An 8,139-nucleotide genomic window follows, 5' to 3' on the forward strand; every position below is an offset into this window, starting at 1 on the left:
TTGGGGCTAGATTCAAGTTTGTAGACCTTTTGAGGGGGACTTCAGCACCTCACATCCCTCTGCAAACAGAGGTCACCCATGACTTAAAAAGCTGCACTCCTTCAGATGCAAGCTTTGGTCACCTTGGCTTACACAGAGGAAGTGGATGAGGGGTAGGAGACTATGAAAACCGGAAGCATGAAAAGCGAGAACGTACATCTGAAAAGGTGATTCAAACCCAGAGCTCCTGGGCTGGATCACACCCAGACGCAAAGGCTTTAAAGGAGCAGCAATCATTCCAATATCTTCATTCTCACCCCTAAAGTCTATGGCCAGCTTTATGCCACAGTCTGTCTCACTGACATCAAGGATGCTACTGGGCTGTAGCTCAGTCTCACGTGCACCTACACCACTGATTCAAAGTCCCCAGTTCTGTATTTTGAAGTCCACGTCCCCTTCCTATTAAAAACAACGCTAGAAGTGTTGAAGAGCTTTCTATCAAAAACAACACTAAGACTGCTGTCCCCTTCCAGCCAGCCAGGCAGTGGGGAAGGGAGATGCGACTTGATATAAAGGCACTGCAGCCTGGTCAAAAGTTTGCGTTCCATCTTAAGTTGCACATTTTTACAGTGGAAAAAATTTAAATCGCTAAATTAAAACACGTGAAAATCCTTCCACCTCCTATACAACTACGACACAAATACCAAACTCTGGAGCGTACAGGCTGCTATGTGTAAACGAGATTCCTGAGAGAACCGGAGCGACCTAAGTCCCAGAGAAGAGGCAAGGGAAGCGCTGGGCGCTTTTGCAAATGTCCACCTGTGAAAGGAGTCTTCTCCTTGTCGCTTCTAGTCCTGCCTGGCGAGAGATATACCGCGTGCCGTACCCATTGTGCAAATTTTATTTCTCATCTTTTGGATTGATTTTAAAGTAACTTTGATAACAGCCAACGCAAGACAGTCACCCAAACTGAACCGAAGAGGGGGAGAGCCCTGACAAAAGCTAGCAGCGCCCGCTGGGGAACCCTTGGGGCAATTTAAACACAGCGCGGACCAATCTATCTGCAGCACAGATCTTTACAGCCTGTGCTGCCTGTACTCAGCGGCTGGAGCTCCCTTGCACATCGGCAGGAAAACCGTCTTCAAGGAGAGCAAAACGCACGGTGCAAATCCACGCTACCCCTCGGAAAGCAGCGTGCACGCTGCGCGCGGTTTAAAACGGGCTTGATATTTGCCTTTGCCCACATGATCTAAGAATCCATCGCGCGGCGAAGCTAAGCAGCAAGCGGCCGCTCGGCTCCACCGCAGAACGGGCTCGAGGGGGCTCGTTTTCTTCCCCGACAGGAAAAAGCCGGGGCAGAGCACCGAGCCGGCCCCACGGACACGCACGGCCGAGGCCAACGGAGGAAGCACGCTCCCACCTGGAGTCGTGGGAATTTATGCAGAAGTGTCACATTAGTGTCATGTAGTGATATCTATATATAGTGTCGGATATTAGTGCCATGCATGTGTGTATACATGTGTATGTCTGCATGTGTGTGTGTGTATATATATATGATTACACGCACACATGTGAGCACACGCATACACCCCTACTTACTTTAAAGGATGTTCGTGTTTCTCTCTTTTTCTGACCTTAGTCCTCAGCAGCAATCGATTACCCCATACGTGGAAAAACAACCGTAACTTTTCCACCACACGAATTAAAAAGGACAAAAAAAAAAAAAGAAGATCTGATGCCTAATTCAGGGGCATTAGGTCCAAAATTTTCAGAACCCATCCAAACCACTGTTATACTTCCCAAAAAAAAAAAAAAAAAAGAGCCTGCATGCGAGTGCCGGGCAGTGTTTGTGCTCCTCGCTGCTGCACATCAGAGCATTCCTCACACCATGCTGGACACCGCGAAGCCCTTAAGCCGCGTCTGTTTACTCAAAAAGCAAAATTCAAGCCGCGCAGGGCTACGCTCCCCCCCGCTTAAAGGAAAACGAGCCTCCCCGCTCGCCCGCGCACGCTCGCAGCGCGCAACAGGGGCTGCGCGCTGCCCCCCGCCGCGCGCGGCCGCTGGAAAGCGGCGCAGGCGGCGGCCGCGGGAGGCGGACAGCGGCGCCGCGCGCTGCGCCCCGCGGAGCCCCCGCCGCGCCCCGCGGAGCCCCCGCCGCCGCTACTCACCGCCGCGGCCGGCCGCGCAGCCGGCCAGCAGCAGCGCCAGGGCGGCCAAGGCGCCCAGCTGCCCCCGCAGCAGCTCCCCGCGCCGCCGCCGCTGCCGCCGCTGCCGCCGCTCCTCCGCCGCCGCCGCCGCCGCCGCCCAGGCGCCCATCGCGGCCGCTCCGCTCCGCGCCGAGCCGCGCCGCGCCGCGCCGAGCCGGGCGCAGGCAGCGCCGCCCCTGCCCGCCCCCCGCCGCCGCCGCCGCCTGCGCCGGCCCGCCCGCCCTAGGCCGCGGGCGGGAGAGAGGGAGGGAGGCAGAGAGGGAGGGGAGGCAGGGAGGGAGGGGCGGGGGGCGCCGCGGCTTCCCGCCCAGCGCCCGGCGCGGCGCCTCACGGCGCTGTGGTGGCGGCGGCGGCGGCGGCGGCGGGGTTCCCCTTCCGTCCTCCGCCGGCCCTGCCCGCGGCGCAGAGCCGCTGCCCCCCGCGCCGCTGCCCCCCGAGCTGCTGCCCGCCGCGGCCCCGCTCCCCGCACCGGGCCGGGCCCCCCGCGCCCCGTTGCCCCCCGCGCCGCGGCTGAGGCCAGGCCGGGCCGCGGCCCCCTGCCCGGACACGCGTCCCCCAACCGCAGGCCCGCGTCCCCCGAGCCGGACCCGCGTCCCCCTACCTGGACACGCGTCCCCCAACCGCAGGCCCGCGTCCCCCGAGCCGGACCCGCGTCCCCCTACCCGGACACGCGTCCTCCAAGCCGGACCCGCGTCCCCCGAGCCGCACGCTTCGCCCGTGTGCATCCTCTCACCGAAATCCCCGACCCGCATGGCCGCGGGTGCCAGGTTTTCCACAGCTGCAACTGCAGCCCGCGTTGAACTTACTTTTCCAGGCCTCACCGTCTTCGCTAAAACCTTTACCTACTGTTAGAATAGCTAAAATTCCATAACCCCCCCCCCAAGCAACCAATGTCCCCCCCCACCAGTGATTCCCCAGCGCGAGGGCAGCCCTCGCCTGGGATTCCTCCACCTTTCCTACAGGCGGTGAATCCTCACCGTGTTTTTTTTTTATTATTATTTTTTCCCTTTCTCACACTCTTTTTGCTAGGCGAGCAACCGCCTCGCTTCACCTCCCCTTCGAACGGCTCCCGCGCGCCAGCAGGCCGCGGCGGGCCGAGCTGCTGCAGGTGCTTCAGCCACCGCGGCGGCCCTGGGTGCCGGCCCAGTGCGGGGCCGCGAGCTCGTCTGCCGGGCTGTGCGGCCACTCGAGTTCGCGCGCCACCAGGGGAGCTGTGACCCTGGTTACGGCATGGAAAACCACCCATGCACGTGGCCTTCATCCCTCCCGCTGCTTGGACTCCCGGGTTGAAAGATCTGGGTTGGCCTGGATCTTTCACCCCTCCTCCCCTTTTTAAAATCATTATTATTGTAGTGTTACCATAAACACCGAGTGGCTGCACTGAGATCAGAGCAAACGGAGGGAAACTGCTGCCCCTAACGAACTTGCAGTCGCAAAGAAATATCATTATTCCCACTTTTCAGCAAGGGCACGGTGGTTGTGTGACCTCTCTGAGGCCATGGAGCGGGTCTGTGACAGAATCTGGATTTGAACCCAGAAACCAGTTTCACTGTTTGGGACCCTTCCTGGGCCATCCGACCTCCCCAGCGCCAACACTCGGGTGACTGCGCGAGACAGCGAGCTGGTGGCACTGATAGGCCTGAGCTGTGATCGACGAGAGGAGAGCGCCTGAAAGCACGGGCAGTGCCGTCTTCTGTGTGAACACACTGAATTAAATCAAGGGAGACCGACGCTGGGAAAGAACAGAAACCCTCCAAAAATGTTCCAAATGTTTCAACGTTTCAAGTTAAAATATGCCTGACGAAAACCCAAGTTGCAGACGCCGGCATGCAGAACGCTTTCTGGCTCTCGCCAGCCACAGCTCAGCAGCGCTGCGATTACCAGCGATGCTCACACGGCGCTTAGGGGAGCCCAGAGGTCAAGGCTCCTTCTGCGCTGGCCTGCGGCGTAGCTGGGGCTAGCCCTAGCTGCAGTAAGGAGGCTCTTCTGCACGGTGGGGAAGCACCAGGCTCTTCTTAGCTATGCCTGGGTTTTGCAGTGCAGGTGTAGTAGGAGTCATCCACCACCCCTTTATTGATACGCACCTGTGTGTCACCCTGCCGATGAGAATGAAACACTTTGTGGCTGGAGAGCCACCTTTAGATTAGATGGACGTGAAAGTAGAAAAAATGCGGCTATTCTTATAGTTTAAATATTATTGCTACAGTTAGGAGCACACAGATATAGAAATAAAAGAAAATATCACTCAATATTTTGGATTCTGAAAGGAGGTCTCATTTGGGGGTTAGCATTATGCACTCATTTTCTCTGGGTTACACTCAGCTTCAAAGCTCCCATCCAAGGATTTCTTGCAATTCCTAACTTAGTCAGGATCTCTGTTTTTAAGATCTCCTCCTAAAGATTTATCTTTTTTTTTTAGAAATGCTGTTGTCCCTATTAGCCTCAGGTAGGCAAAACCAACTCCTATCCAGTAAACAGAATAAGTTAGTAACTGTCCTAGGGAGGACATAGCTATGGAAGAAAATTTGGGCTTTTCTTTTGGGGGGGGGGTAGGAAACACTCCCTTTCCACTGGCTTGGCAGGTTTTGTCCCATAGTAACCAACCTTTAATATCCTGAAACTATAGTGCCATCAAACACTAAAATATATCACCACGGTTTATGAAAAAGTTCAGGCTGTGGATCATTACTTGCTCTTGATCTGTACCATATATGCCAGCACTCAGCCAACTTGGGGCAAGAGGAGATTTGGGGGTGAATGCGCCTGTTGTTGATGTCAAAGGGTACTATGACAGTATTCCTGAAGTATTTATTTTAAATCTAAATGTCCTTTTGAAGTCTGTAACTGGCTGAAACGTCACCCTAAGAGTCATTACAAAATCATTATTCACCCCTCCATTGTAAGCCTCCCCCCCTTCTTCGTTGCAGAGGTGCTCATAAATACTGTGGTGAAGGCTTGCTATTGTTGAAAATTAAGACGGGGACTATCTGGGAAGTCAATGCAGTTTAAAAACAAGTTTCCCATTTAGAATCACAGACTAATTTAGTTGGAAAGGGACCTCTGAAGTCCAACCCCCTGCTCAAAACAGGGCTTACTTCAGAGTTATATCAAGTTGCTCAAGCCTTGTCTGGTCAAGTTCTGAATATCTCCAAAAACAGACCTCTCTGTTGGGACCTCTCTGGACCCCTATCCCAGTGCTTATCACTTCCACAGTGATTTTTTTCCCCTTTTATCCAGTTGAAGTTTTCCCTCTTGCAAACTGTGGCCATTGCCTCATGTCCTTTCATCACGCACCTCTGAGTCTGGCTTCATCTTCTTTATAACTCCCCTTAAATTAGTGGAAGACAGCTTGAGTCTTTTCTTCTGCAGGCTAAAAAAGTCTCCAGCTCTCATCCTGTCATGGTGCACCATGTGCTCCAACTCCCAACCATCTTGGCGATCTCTGCTGGACTCACTTGCATGCCAATGTCCTTCTGATACTGGGGAGCCCCAAACTGGACACACTCTTCCAGAATCAGTGTCACCTGTGCCAAGTAGGGGGGAATAGTCACTTCCCTCATCCTACAGGTATGTTCTTGCTAATGCAGTCCCGTATGAGGTAGCTCTTTGCTGCAAGAACACACTGCTGACCCATATTCACCTTACTGTCCACTAGGACACCCAGATCCTTTTCTACAACACTCCTTACTATCCATTCAGACACAGCCTGTCCTGTTGCCTGGGGTTAGCACATCCTGGGTGCAAGACTTTGCATTTGCCTTTGTTGAGCTTCATGAGGTTTTTGTCAGCCCATTTCTCCAGCGTGTCGAGGTCCACCAGAGAGAGTCCCTCTGAACAGTAGCCTTGCCCTCCAACATGTGACTGTCTCTCCCAACATGGTGTCACTTTCAAGCTTGCTGAAGGTGCACTCTGTCCCATCATCCATGTCACTGGGGATTTTAAACGGTATTGGCCCCAGTATCAAGCACTGGGGAATGCCGTTTTTTACCTGTCCATGAGTGAGACTTTGCACCATTGACCACTGAACCACATATTGAGTTCAATGGTCCAGACAGTTTTTCATCTGTTTTGTAGTCCAGCCAGCTGGTCCAAAGATGCTATGGGAGACCACACTGAAAGCCTTGCTAAAGTCATGGGGAACAACTTCTGTTCTTCCCTTGTCCACAGAGCCAGTGGCAGAAGGCAATCAAGTTGGTCAAGCATGATTTTGCAATCCATGCTGAATGTTCCTAGTCATCTTCACTTCCACTTCCAAGTCACAATCCATTTCCAGCTGCTTGTGTTTTCAGGTCCCTTCTGAAGGTCCTACACATTGTCCACACACACAAAATAAAACGGAATTGGAGTCAAGCGGCCAACAAGCACAAACTAGAGTGTGCTACCTGATAGGCTGTGCTACCTGATAGGATGTGCTACCTAATAGGTTGTGAAACACTTCCATATCTGGAAGACATGAGACAGTGGAGAATTCCCTCTTTTTTCTGACTGATAACCCAGTGTGTGAGTGGAGCAGGCCTTGAACTGATCTGTCTGCATGAGGAAACAGAAGGAAGAGAAGTCACTGTAGATGTTACTCTTCTGAGAAAAAAACTGAGTTTTGCCCTCTCCTATTTGTCTTCTATAGGAGCCTTCTGTAAGAAAAAAAAATCTAAAAAAAGAACTGAAGAGACTAACATGCTGCTAGATACATACTTTGCTTTGAATCGCCTCTTCCCCTTTCTTCCTATCAGTCTTATTCCTCTTCTGATCTGCATTTCAGTCCTTTTCAAGGAGTGTTTCTAGATCACCTAACATTTGAGTAGTCTGTGGAATTAATAATGTATCATCAGATTTAAGCCATCGAGTCATATCTATGTGCCACCTGGTACACTATTCTACTGCTTTAAAAAAATGAATCTGGCTGTCTTGGCACTTTTTGAATGGCAATTAGTGAGGCTGCATCCTAGAGGCTTTGTGACTATTGGAGATGGGGTGTAGGTATCAGAGCAGCCACACGTTCTTCTGAATTCCTTTTGCAATCCAAGCAAGGAAATCCTATTTAGCAGGATTCAGCATCGGCAGGGCTGAGGAAGGGAGACAACAGATAGCATGGACAATTCCTCTTGTATAATTACAGTCATTGTAGAACAAGAAACTGTTTCTTCTTTGAGCAATTGCTCATAGGTTCCAATTGTGGTGGCTAGCTACCTGTGCATGGTGGGATCCTTCCCAAAATAGCAACCAAAGAACTGCCTGGCTGAACATCTTTTTGGCTCTGTCAAGGCAGCAACAAGCTCTAACACATATAAAACCATGGACTGAACTTCACGGGACTGACTTATAAGTCTTCATCAGTGCAATGGTGTTCAAATGTGCAGTAAACCTCACCTTGGGGCAGGTGAAAATGAACTGAGGAGCTCAGGAGGGTCTTCCTTTGCCAGATGCATCTTTCAATACTTTAGTGATGCATGTGGATTCCCCACAAGCCACTACTTGTATCCCTGTTTGCTGCCGTGCAGTCTGTTCTCTTGGGAAGGCTACGGAAACACTTTGCTACAGACTCCAGAGGAGGTCCCCTTAACTTTGCTAGGACCCTATGAAGGTTCTCAGAGAGATGGTTTTCTGACCGGCAGAAAGATGCACTTTTGTTCTTTCCAGAGCCTCATCACAGCATAAAACCACATAAAGCATCAAGATAAAACTGTGTAAAACACAGGATGCAGATGTGCTGAGATGACAGCCAGATGTGCCTTAGTGGAGCTAAGGAACTGTTGTGACTGTTTCAAGGAGAGCAAACAGTCTCGTGTACTTGGCATTTTCCCTGCAAAGCATGCCAAGTTCTGCTCTTCAGACTGAACAGAGATTTTCTTCTGTTTGGACTGGCAGGTTACCCTCATGAAGAGCTTTCAACTCTGGAGGAAAATATTTAGGACTAATGCCAAGCAGCTCCTTTTGGTAGACCGCAGCTAGCCAG

General features: G+C 52.1%; 1 protein-coding gene across 1 annotated transcript in view; it reads right to left on the reverse strand.

The window, feature by feature from the left end:
• SLC24A3 (solute carrier family 24 member 3) overlaps positions 1-2,211 on the reverse strand; it is a 247,865-nt gene extending 245,654 nt beyond the window's left edge. The window contains exon 1 of the mRNA XM_067292622.1: positions 2,148-2,211. The gene's annotated coding sequence lies outside the window, so the exon portion shown is untranslated. The remainder of the gene's footprint in view (positions 1-2,147) is intronic.
• Between the last annotated feature and the right edge of the window lie 5,928 nt (positions 2,212-8,139).

This window comes from Apteryx mantelli, chromosome 3 (assembly GCF_036417845.1).
Source record: "Apteryx mantelli isolate bAptMan1 chromosome 3, bAptMan1.hap1, whole genome shotgun sequence".
Classification (NCBI taxonomy): Eukaryota; Metazoa; Chordata; class Aves; order Apterygiformes; family Apterygidae; genus Apteryx; species Apteryx mantelli.